This window comes from Ricinus communis, chromosome 4 (genome assembly GCF_019578655.1).
Source record: "Ricinus communis isolate WT05 ecotype wild-type chromosome 4, ASM1957865v1, whole genome shotgun sequence".
Lineage (NCBI taxonomy): Eukaryota > Viridiplantae > Streptophyta > Magnoliopsida > Malpighiales > Euphorbiaceae > Ricinus > Ricinus communis.
The window spans coordinates 1591855-1604856 of NC_063259.1; the positions used below are offsets into that span (position 1 = coordinate 1591855).

At 34.3% G+C, this 13002-nt stretch overlaps 1 pseudogene; it reads right to left on the minus strand.

Moving 5' to 3' along the window:
• Positions 1-751: 751 nt before the first annotated feature.
• Positions 752-1364, minus strand: LOC125369733 (annotated as a pseudogene).
• Positions 1365-13002: the final 11638 nt, after the last annotated feature.

Sequence of the window (13002 nt, forward strand, 5' to 3'; positions counted from 1 at the left end):
CAATAATTGCAATATTGATAACTTAACAAAAAATTACCTAAAGTCTTGAATAGTGCCCCTGCGCTTTTTAAAAAAAGACGTTGGGGATCCAACGGCTCCAGACACGTGGTACTAGTGGGATGGCTGTTATCTCAACAATTATTGGCATCACATTAATTGCGAAAACTACCCCCATACTACAGTAGCGTCCTTGCGCTTGCCTTGAGTACGCCTAGAAGCGCCCTCGTGCTTCTCATTGCGCTATTGTCTACCATTTTCAGTCTCAAGCTCTAATATGAAGTGCCCTCGCGCTTCTTGAAGCTTCTACACTTTGATTAACAGGTGTCATGATGCAATTGGTAAGATGTCAGGTGGACTTTTCAATATCTTGTAAGATTTTGGTCATATGAAAAGCGCCCCCTCGTGCCTTCGCACTTTTTTGAGTCTTTTTGCAAGACTCCCTTGAAAGCTAAAGAATGCTTAGACTTTGGCTAGTTCCTTTAGTGCTCCATCATACAAACACTCAGACATAGGATTAGCAATGTTCAAGTTGGGTGTTAAGATCAAAATATAGATCAATTGCACCTTAGATCAACATAACATTTTCGTATAGACAATGTAAAACATATATTTGGGTATTCTAGCAATAGAATTTTTTTTTACAATTTTCATTATTTTACCAAAGATTAAAATTTAAATTTGATAGATCGTATCTAGGGAGAATTCACTTTGAAGTGACTATTCCTTAGATATAGATACACACCATGATATTTTATTTTAGAATTGAATCAATTTAAAAAAAAAAACCTAAAGTTAAAGATTTATCAATAGGCAATGTTGCTCCCATACCTAACAAAGAGGCTATTGCAGTACCAACGAAAAAGATAGTTGTTGCAACTGGACGATGAAATGGATTTTAGAACTTATTAACATTCTCCAAAAAGGGTATTGTTAATAATCTTGCAGGTATTGAAACCATTAGAAGAACACCCAATAACTTATTGGGTACTATACGAAGTATTTGAAATATAGGAAAGAAATACCATTCAAGAAATATTTCTAAAGGAGTTGCAAATGGATCTGCAGGTTCACCAATCATTGATGGTTCTAGAACTACTAATCCTACATTACATGCAATAGTATCTAGAATTACTACCGAAAAAATATATAAAAGATTATTGGGCCATGCAGGTTCTCGTAATAATTATGACTCATTCCCTTAGGCAATTTAGCCCTTAATACAGGATCATTCAAGTCAGGTTTTTCTATAGGTAAATTCTTATAAATCCATCCTCCGAAGGAACCGGACATGTTAATTTTTCATCATCCAGCTTGAGCAAGAATTAAACGAATCAAATAGATCCATAAAAAAAATCTTATATACATACAAAGGATTTACTTATTACTAATATAGTTCAGCCTATGTAATTCTTTAGATCCCGTATTTCACTTCACTCCGATAGTATCATAAATAGGATCAATGCAGAGGAAATGACTGCATTTACATATTATTAAGTAATTAAGTAATATATAAAGTATTAAGAAATAATGTAAAGGAAATAAATAAAATAAAAAATAAAAATAAAATAGGTAAAATAGAATATATATTCTACCATTTCACTTATTCTACTAAGTTTTACGGAGCCTGTTCATGTACACCATGATTTGATCTGATTATATAAAAGATTCTCTTTAAGTGAACCAGCCTATCTTTTGTTTGGGGCTTACATGGTGGTTGGAACAAAAACACATTTGGTTATTAATTCCAATATGGTGGATAAGGGTATATATCTGCATGACCAAATCAACAGTCCAAGTCATACACTCCCATAATCCATTTTTCTCTTAGGAGAATTCGCTTTAACTATTCATGTAAAATAAAAAAGAAATTAAAGTTGAAGGAAAATATCCAAATACATGTCTTATTCTTTTCAATAATCCATATTTGTAGTAATGAATTATTATTCTTCCTCCCCCAAGCGATCAACGGTTGATTACAAATATTAATAATCTATATTCTTTATACTATAAAGGGCCTGAAATACATTGCTTATGTATTATTGGAAAATGCATTAATTTAAATACGACAGTAAGAAGAGGTAATACAAAAGTGTGTAAACTATAAAAGTGAATCAAAGTGGATTGTCCTACACTAGCACTTCCATGTAATAACTCTACCAAAGGCAATCTTATTATAGGAATAGCTTCTGCATGCCTGTTATAATTTTTACTGCCAATAACCAATTCGGTCCCAAGGTAAGGAATAACTAGTTATGCCAAACGATGCTATCAATACAGTAAGAACCACACCTATAAACCAAGTCAATTCATGAGATTTTTTTAAAGCCAACAGTGAGATATACACGAAATACATGCAAGATTACTGTTGTTTTCACTATTATTGATAGGAATTTCTTGTTAAGATCTTATAAATCGATTGAAACCTCAAATTCATATTACACCCAAGATGATTTAATAAAAACTTCAAACTAAGTCCAAAGATTCCCTAAGTAAGAACCATTGTACTATTACTCATTCACTGAAAAAATACAATGAGTTAAAATTCAAAGACGATTTATCCTTTGATCAAACATAAGAAAGAGGAGGAAAAATCTTTCAATTTATACCTTCTAATTCTTTGAAATTTTTTGACATCCGATCATATGGGGATCTGAATATTAAGTATGAATCATAGTTCTCATAATACATAATTTACTTCATATATTTTGGCTCCATATACTAAAATAAACACCTGACGAGGTAAAACATCATCTCTATTAAGATGACAGGCCCACTCTCTATACTATCAATAGGATCAAGTATAATAAGTTGCACACTCATATTCTAGAAATACAGAAAGAAAGAAATTTCGCGATCGAACTACCAAAATAGAATAAAAAATCTGAAACCAAGCCAAAATGCTTATTTTGCATTGGAAAACTAGGAGTTAGCAGTTCTTATAAATCTAATTCATTGAGATTTTGTCTAGTAAAACAAAGAATTATAAATCTCCAAAATAATAGATAGGAATACTGCAAATAGAGCCATTGTGACACCCATCAAAATTTTACTAGATATATTATATATCTATATAGAATATAGAATTTATATATTAGATATTAGATGTGACAGCCCGGCCTAGAGAAGCGGTCCGATGAGGGTGGGAAGTGGACGCCGGGGCAAAGATAAGATGACTGGACAAGGAGCGGCTTCTGGCAGGCTTCTAGGATGACAACACTCTGGGTTACAGGGTTACATGAATGAATCAAATTGCACATCAAAATGGAGCGGGGAATGGTTGATAACATATATGTAAAGAGTTGGAACTAATCACAAGAGGCGTTTTTTGGTTGTTTGGCTGTGGAGTTGTAGGAACTCCAAAGTTAAATGTGCTTGGTTTAGAAAAATTCCAAGATGGGGGACCTCCTGGAAAGTTCTCGAACTCGCCAAAGGGACAAAACCATGAGGCCAGTGGGGACCAAAACGGACAATATCTCATGTAATCTGGTTCCGGGTCGTTATATTAGAATTTATCTTTATGTATATTTATATAGAATATATAATTTATTATAGAATTTAAATTTCTGTGGTATGTTAAAGCATTTCATCTGATTTCAATATGATAATAATTCAATATGATAATCATAATGGGTTGTTTGGGACTTGAACCCGGAACTAACCAGATATAGTAGAAAATTTTCTTGTTTGTTAAAAAATAGGTAAAAATAATCCTCTCCAAGCCATGGTTGCATTTTTCATTGCACATGGCTTTCCCTATGTATACATCAAAACCTCAATTCCTTCCTAAACAAAGCCTCTAAAGAAGTTGAATACTCAGTCGCTCAATCCTTACTCGTATATTGTATGAGCATTTCATAAAAGATTTCATAAGAGAAATAAATAAATTTTTTGTTATCCCTTCATCATTTAGGGAAAATTTTGATTTACATGTTCTCATAACCAACTATTCATGACTGGCCAAATCATTAATAGAAATAATATCCAAATACCAAATCCATCCTCTATATAACCTGTGCAAAAACAGAAGAAACTTTAGGAAGATCAAAAAAAGAATCTGTTCTTCCTCCGTAAAAAATTCTTCTAAAAATTCTGAACCTAATCTTTTCAAAAAAGCGCGTATACTACGTTTATATTTACGAGCCAAAGTTTTAACAAAAGAAAGTCAAAGTATATATTTTATTTAATACAAATTCATTGCTTTGTTAAGAATCTGTTATAATAATGAGAAAGATTTTTGTATATATGCACAAATCAGTCCATAATCTCAAAATCCACCAAATCTGCCCAGGTCAATTTACTAATGCGATGTCCTGTTGTGTTACAAAATTTCATTTTTGCCAATTATCTAATTAGAGGAATAATTGGAACTATTGTATCGAGTTTCTTCATAGTATTATCTTTATATACTATAAATGAATTTTCTATCATTTGACTTCATACCAACTAAGGATTAAATTATACAATTGGAAGGTAGCCCAAAAAGTTGAGAGATTGCTTAGATAATGAAATTATATAGATCTTACCTAGTTGAAACCACAAATAAAAATGACATTGACATAAATGGACAAGGTAATATTTCCATTTCTTCATCTAAAGAGGCTCATCTTTTGAAGCCAAAACAGATTTTCCTTGATATCTAACATAATGCATGATAGGGTCCTTGAATAATCATAGGATGGCCTGAAAATCATTAGCTAAGACTTCCGTAAAATGTTCTATTTTTCCATAGAAATAAATTTGTTCAAGAATTACTCGAGAAAATATTGATTGTGAATGAAAGGATTGGTTACGAAGAAAAAAGAAGATGGATTCATATTCGTATACATGAGAATTATATAGGAACATGAAAAATCTTGGATTACTTTTTGTAAAAATAGAAATTGATTTCTTTAAAACAATAAAACTATTCCAATTCCAATATTCATGAAGAAAGAGTCATAATAAATGCAAAGAAGAGGGATCTTTCACCTAATGGTGAAGGATTTGAACCATCTTTTCGAGATGGATGGGGTAATGTATTAATACACCTGACACATAATTTAAATATGAAAATTTGTCCTTTAAAAAAGAAAATATTGAATGAATTTATCGTAATTTATGAGATTTTATTATCTCTGACCTTTCTAAAGAAGATACTAATCGTATAGAAATGGAATTTCCACAATAACTGCAAAACCCTCTAATATCATTTGATAATATAAATTCTTGTTGTACCTAAAAAATGGATTTTGATTATAATCATTAGCAAAAGTAATCAAATGGTTCTATTGATACATTCGAGTAATTAAATATTTTACAATTAATAGACTAGATTTATTGTCATAACCTATATTTTTCAACAAAGTAGATCTATTTAAACTGTGATCATTAGCAAATATATAAATATACTCCTGAAAGATAAATGGGTATAGGAAGTTATTTTCTCGAGATGTATCTAGTTCTAAATAGCTTTGATATTCCTCCATCTTTTTATTTGAAATATCTTTGATATTCCTCCATTTTTTTATTTGAAATTAAATTGGATTTAAGTAAGGATAGAGGATTTTTTATTGGGTTATTAAATGCTACATAGTGCGATACAATAAAATAAAGTAGTATATGATAGAAAAGAATAGATACCTCAAAAATTGGTAAACTCATCAGCAGACTCCCATCCTCTCTTTTTTCCATCTAATTGGTTTATGTTTATTATAAGATAAATCGATACAAAAAATGATTAGAAATCCTTTATTTTTTCAAGCCAATCACTTCTGATTTTGAAAAAAAATATCTTTATCAATATACTCTTTCTTCTGCACATTCATCTCCCTCTCATAATGGGAAATAGTTAATAGTTAGGGATATTCAATTTCTTAGATACCATCAAGAATTTAAAATAAAATAAATAGGTAAAAGAGATATTCAATTTTTTAGATACACTATCAAATAGACTAAAGAATTGTCACTAAAACTAATTTTAGATATTCTATGTTAAATATTAAAATTAAGCGAGGGATGACAATATTTTTTTTACATTACAAAATCAGAAACAAAGGCGTTAATAAAATAAAATGCTAAAAATACATACATATAAGTATTCTTCATTTTATGAATAGTTAATTTGACTTAACTTTATTCTTCCTAAAAAATTTTCTTCAAGTAAAGCAGAAAGTGCATAGGATAAATGAATCAATCCCGTCTCAATGGTTAGATAAATTTAGAATTATTCATTAAAGACAAAGATAAAATATCTGAAAAATGAGGTTAGTTAAAAGAAACTACATATGTTTCATATGTAGTTTCTTTGTTTGTTTTAATTTTAATAGGCACCAACAAAGGTATTGAAATAGACATGTCAAATACTACACATGGAGAGAGATATTATTTCACCAATCGCGTCACAGGTATCTAACGTAGTCATACTTATTGATTTTCCACAAAGTAGTAACGAAAGGTGTAACTTGTAAAAATATTTCCATTTTCCAATTGGATTTGATCCATTCGTTCATAAAGCAATCTATTTGATCGCAGACATTTTTGGAACAACTCTAATAAAGGGAACAATAGTCAATTTTGAAAGAACTTATTATCAACCTCTTTCGGATATGAATCTATCTGATTCAAAACGAAGAGCTTGCATCAATATCTCAATTTCAATTCAAACATAGGTTTGATTCACACTCCACGTTCTGAGAAATATTTACCATCCAAAAAAAGGAAAAAGTGGAGTCTTTGTCAAATGAAAGGTGTTGAAAAAGGGCAGATGTATAGAATCTTTCAACAAGACTGGGCTTTTTCAACTCTCTCAAAACGGAATCTATTCCAAACATATATGCCATGGTTGCTTACGTCGATAGGGTACAAATTTCTAAATTTGCTATTTTTAAATACCTTTTCGGACCTATTACCGATACTAAGTAGTGGTAAAAAATTTGTATCCATTTTTCATGATATTATGCATGGATCCGATACATCATGGCAAACTCTTTAGATTAAATTGTGTCTTCCATAATGGAATTTGATAAGTGAGATTTCAAGTAAATGTTTTACATAATCTTCTTCTGTCCGAAGAAATAATTCATTGAAATAATAAGCCACCATTGATATTAACATATATGAGTGATAGGCTATTTGTGTAGCTACAATCTAAGGCAGTGAATCTATTGATGCAGACTAGCACTAACAGTGAGTATCAAGGTTGTATTCTCGGGTAAAGGTGATCCTAGAACTACTACAGCGTCTTATGATATCTAACCCTAACAAAATCAATGAAGTTGCTACTTTATGATTAAATGTAAACAAGTGGTTAACTAAGTGTCAGACAGGCTGAAAGGATTTAGTGAAATAATCAAAGGAAAAGCAAACCCAAGGGAACCTAAGCTAGTTGGATTTTAGTGAAGATAGAGATTATAATGATTACCAATTGTAATTACCTGTGGACGAATTCTTAACTGAATTTGGTTTTCCTCTCGAGATAACCGAATTCTTAAACCTAAGAACCTAAAGTTGGAATCTCTTCCTAACGATCGATTATTAGATTAGCATTAAGCTTTAACTCGCCTCTATTAAGCTTTGTTAATTCTTAATCCGGCTAGTCAATTACCCTTATCTCTAAATGATCATTAACCAGTTCTTGCTATTCAAATTTTTAATTACTAAATGAATTTCTCAATTATATAAAGTAATCTAAATACCACAACTCACGACGTCTCATGAATAATGTGATTTCTTATTAACAATGAAAGCAAGAAGAGACAAGCATTGATAATCAAAATCTCATAAGCATTAAAAATAACCTAACAACATAGGAACCCCAATGGGTTTAACCAATTTAGTTACTCATACTAATAAGCAACACAAAGTAAAGAACAAATTCAAAAAAGTAAATTGAAGGCATGTATACCCTTCTTCTTCAAGTTGGATGAAAAACCCTGAATTCCCAATTTCGAATGATGAACCCTAAATTGCCTCTTGAATTCCCCAAATCTCCTCTTGATCTTCAATTTGATGTTAAAACTAATGTAATCTTTCCTTCAATAGATGAAATGGTCTTCTAAAGTCGAGTATTGAAATTTGGGAAAAGATGGCTTATGCATGTATATGTGAAATTAAGTTAGAAAATCGAACCCTAACTCAATAAATCGCATTTGCCTATATAAATCTCTCAGCACGGCCGTGGTCAAGCCCGTGCTGATCAGCACGGGCAGAGTCCAGGCCGTGCTGGACGTCCGAGTCCCGCAACTTAAGGATTCTTCCTGGTCATTCCCTCGCCGGTGCTAAGCCACCACAGACCGTGGTGGCTTCAGAAATCGTGCCAAAATGGCACTCTTGAGGGTCAAGTGTTGATGGTTTAGCACGGCCAGAGTCCAGGCCGTGCTCAACCTTGGAATGCTAGTCCTTGCTCAATTTTAATGGATTCTAGTCCGTCATTGCACGTATTTCCCTCGATTACTGATAATATCCCTCGATAATGACCTGAAACATGAAATGAACCAAAACACAGGTGATTCTGGCATAAAACAAGATAACTATGCACAAAAATGTAAACAACTGGGCATATAAACATGTATAAAATGATGCACATCAAATCACCCCATACTTAAACTTTTGCTTGTCCTCAAGCAATCAATAACTCAATACATGCACAAGCTACAATCACCCCTCAAAATCCATGCTAAAGTTCACAACTCAACCTTATTCAACATATAAAGAATGAAACTCAAGTAACTAACAAGTTATACACCTTTAAAGAAAAACTATAATAATACCATCTCGCAGTACAACTTATATAACAATTCAGCATTAAAGACTAAGAACCATTGCCTCACAGCAATCTCTCAAATACTCACAGTGTTTACAGTTAAACAAGAAAATTCCCTCAACGCAGCCGCACACAACTTGTTTACCATAAGCTTGCTCATCAATCTCATCTTCGCTACCGTGAAAGAATGAATACCAAAATCAAAGGGTCTTTACAAGGGTTGAAATGTGGCTAAGGTAAAGGTAAGAATATTTGGATAGAAGTGTAAAGTATACTGAAAAATCATGGATTTATTTAAAATGAATGCTTCAGGAGCTGAATGCCAAAACAACAAAAATACTCACTAAGCCTTATTTGAAGTAAAGGATGCTCACAAGAATTAAATTTAGAAGAGCTAAGAGCTAAGAAATAAGTCAGAATTTTTTTTATATATATAATATATATATATATTATAGCAACTTATATAGGGCTGCATGATTAGTGACATAAACAATGAGAATAGTTATCCAATTTGGATTGAAGGGAACATCAAAGAATGACTAAAAAGACTAAGTGAATTTATAACAAAGTTAGGCACTATGATTTCATAAATGAAGAAGCATAACCCATAATTACTCAGTATACAAGGTGAAAGGAAAGATAGATGTACAGAATGGTGTATGTATAGTGTATAGGTGTAAATCATGAAGAAAAGGTTAAGGCTCAAAACTGGCTGACTAATGGAAACAAAGGGTAGGCTTTTGGCCAGATGTGGTGAATTCCTAAGTTGCCCAAATCATCTAATGGTATTCAAAAATTCATGTAACCTCAACAAGCATTACAGAGCAAGTTCTAGAAACAAAATTAAGTACAACACACACTCAAATAAGAAAAATCATGAGCATAATGTGCAATGGATGCTCAAATTTTGGTTCAAAAACTCACATTTGAAGTGGCTAAAATCTGCAATTGGTTCCCAGACTTATCAATTGAATCATCACATAATCTGTACAAAGATTGGCATAATCAAAGTTCAAAGTCAAAGGTTGTAAATTTGCAAGGAACTCATGTAACACTGGTTTAACCCGGCCAAATTAACATATTGAATATTGTGAAATTGCTTTCAAGAACAAAAATCGAGAGGGACAATCATTTACTAGTGTGTGAATTAAGTCATTAATTATGAAAGAATAAACTAAGCTTAAATGTCATAAAAACCTAGGTCCTAACATCCTAAGAATAGTCTATTATCATTGCCTAAACAATCAAGGGATAGAACCACAGATACCTACCCCACACTTTAGTATAACACTGTCCACACTGTTAGAAAAATAAAATTGGGTATAGTACATAACCAGCACATCAGAAAAATGAAAATCATATTAAATATATATATCAAGAAGGCAAAGCAAAGTGTTCCATTAAAATAACATAACATGAAAGGAAAATGAAAGAAAATAACATAAAATGAAAATGAAAAAAGAAATGAAAATTAAGTAAAATAAAAATAAAGAAAGAAAATAAAAAGGAAAAGAAAAAGAAATAAAGCACAAATTTTTGTCACTGCTAGTAGTCTGCCGAAGGCGCATCCACACTGACTGGATCGGCTGGTGGGTGAGGAGTAAGGGAAGGCGCTGAATGAGGGGGCGGTGGTGGTGGCACAGGGTCCGTGAAGCAACCTGCTAGATCAAACTCCATATCATCGATGAATCACTAATTTTGTGCTCCGGTCTCCACCATCTTTTGTATATGCTCCGCCATTAGGTCTATCTGGGTGGGTGGCCTGCCTATCCAGCCCATGCATAAGCTACTGGAGCATATCGTTTAAATCCTGAAACTGTGCCCTAGTCTCCTTTTAAAACTGCCCAAAATCCTTTTTGTGCTGCACAAACTCAGTATAGTGGTGCTGCTGTAAATCACAAACTTGATCTAGTCGGTCACCCAAAGCACTAATCTTAGCACTCGATGTCCCTGCAGAATAAGAACAAGAGGCTCTAGATGTAGGCATAAACACTCTGGCTGTGTTAGGAATCCTAACATCTGGAATCTCAGCCATAGGGTCATGGGCTCCTCTAGCTGTTGCCTCTCTAGCCTCCCTTACTATTGCGCTGATGAGCCTGTACTCTATGCTATGTGGGTGTCGAGTAGCCGTGATCATCTGCATGTTGATCATCTCTCTGATCCCTAGTGGTGTCATATCACCAATCTGAGAAAGCTCGAATAGACAGTCGTCCAATATATCCAGTCTCTTGGCTAACCTAGTCATATACGGGCCAAAACAACAGTGCATCTTCTTCTGGGCATCTACTACAAATGAACGGACTTGACGAGCCAGCAGATATCCCAAGTCAAGCTTCTTACGATGTTGCATAGCCTAGAGGATGAATACATCGGTCTGTGTGATCGCTCCAAAACTATCTCCCCTACCTGTAATCGTGTAAGCTAACAAAGTATGGAGATAGCAGAGATGATCCGGAAGGCTAGACGCCTTAGACCTGCTGGGGTAGTATGATTCTGGCCTGAGTACTAATGAATCCCACATGGTGTCGTACGTGATTGGGTTGATGTAGATGCATCCCTGATACTCCTCGCTCGAGGTCTCCTGCTCAGTCCATAATCCTAAATGCATGCCGAATTATGGAACTGACATTGAGAACTCCCTTCCTCTAAGTCTGAAGTAAACTGCATCAGGCTGATGCCAGTTTGTGATCTGTTGCTGCAGAAAGAAGGTGTTGAGGAATTCAATTATGAGCTCGCAGTAGGTTGGCTCAATGATGTCGAAGAACCGTGCATAAGGCAGAGTGTCGAACAGTGCATGCACATCCTGAGCTAATCCCACTCTCTCTAGGGATACAAAGTCGATGCAATGTCCAACCATTACTTGCTTCCATCTCATGACTTGGAAGCGGCTCTCGTTATCTGCATTCTGAAATGTCCATAAAGGATGTCGACCAGGTGCAGGTGGATTTGCAGCTGGTGCTCTTCATGCTCGGACTAGTTGCTGTTGTGGTGGGGGTGCTAGTGCTGGTGCTGGTGGTGATGAAGGTGAAGTGGAGGAAGATGTTCCTTCGCCACGCGGGCGCTTGCTTGTAGCGGCGCGTTGCAGTTGCTTTCGATGGGATTGATTGCGGTCTCTCATATTACCTAATACAGTCAATCATTAGTATTCGAACAAGAAATCAAGTTAACATAAATTATATCGAAAATTAAGCAGCATAACGGCTATAATTTGACTAACAGAATACTCTAGACTTAAAGCTAAGACTAAAGCCTCAATTTCCTGCAGAAAACCAATTCACAATGACATTCCAGCCACATTATTGCGCACCAAATAAAGAAAATTTATGCTATTAAATTTTCATAATAAAATGCCATAAATAAACTTTATTGCTGCCGAACCCCACACTTAACATTTCATTACTCAAAATCACATAAACATAGCAACTAATCTAAACTAAATCAAACTTAAACAGTGTAACATAACAAAATAATAACCTAATCAAAGCAATAAATATTGATAACTAACCAGAGCATATCAAAATGTCCTAACTAATAAAAATTACATAAAAGAAAAATCAAATTTAACCAAATAAAAGCAAAAGGCGAAAAGACTTACTTGAAATTGCCGTGACAAGTAAGAAAAATCAAGAAAAAGGAAAAATAACACCTTAGAGCTTAGAGGGGAAAAGTTGGAACTTTTTTTGAAATGGCATGCTTATATAGTCACGGGGGATAGCACGGGCGAGGGCAAGGCCGTGTTGGTCAGCACGGCCAGGACTCAGCCCGTGCTGAACCTTGAAGCTTCATCCTCATGCCAATCCACCACGGGCGAGGGCATGGCCATACTAGTCAGCACGACCTGGTGTTGATGCCTGTGGTGCCTTCGGAAATCATGGTGAACGGTTGATTTTACTTTATGCTTTACTTACATGTCCATCACGGGCTGGGGCACGGGCGTGGTGACTGGCACGGCCTAATGTTGCAACCGCCGTGCTGATCAGCAAGGCCTAGGGATCCAACCCGTGATACCCTCGGAAGCCGTGATGGACGAGTGAAGTCTAAGCTTTCCTTCGCCAGCTCAAGTCGCCAAACTCCCTACCTGCGTTCAACACATATGCGCACACATTTAGGCTATAATTCAAGTAAAATGTATCAAACAGGGAAGTTCGTCTTCACCAATTACCAAAAATCTGACTTAACTCAAACCCTAGATTCATACAACTAAGTTTAGTATATAAAGTAAGTTTTCTAAATACCATCAAGCATGAGAACAATTGATAACA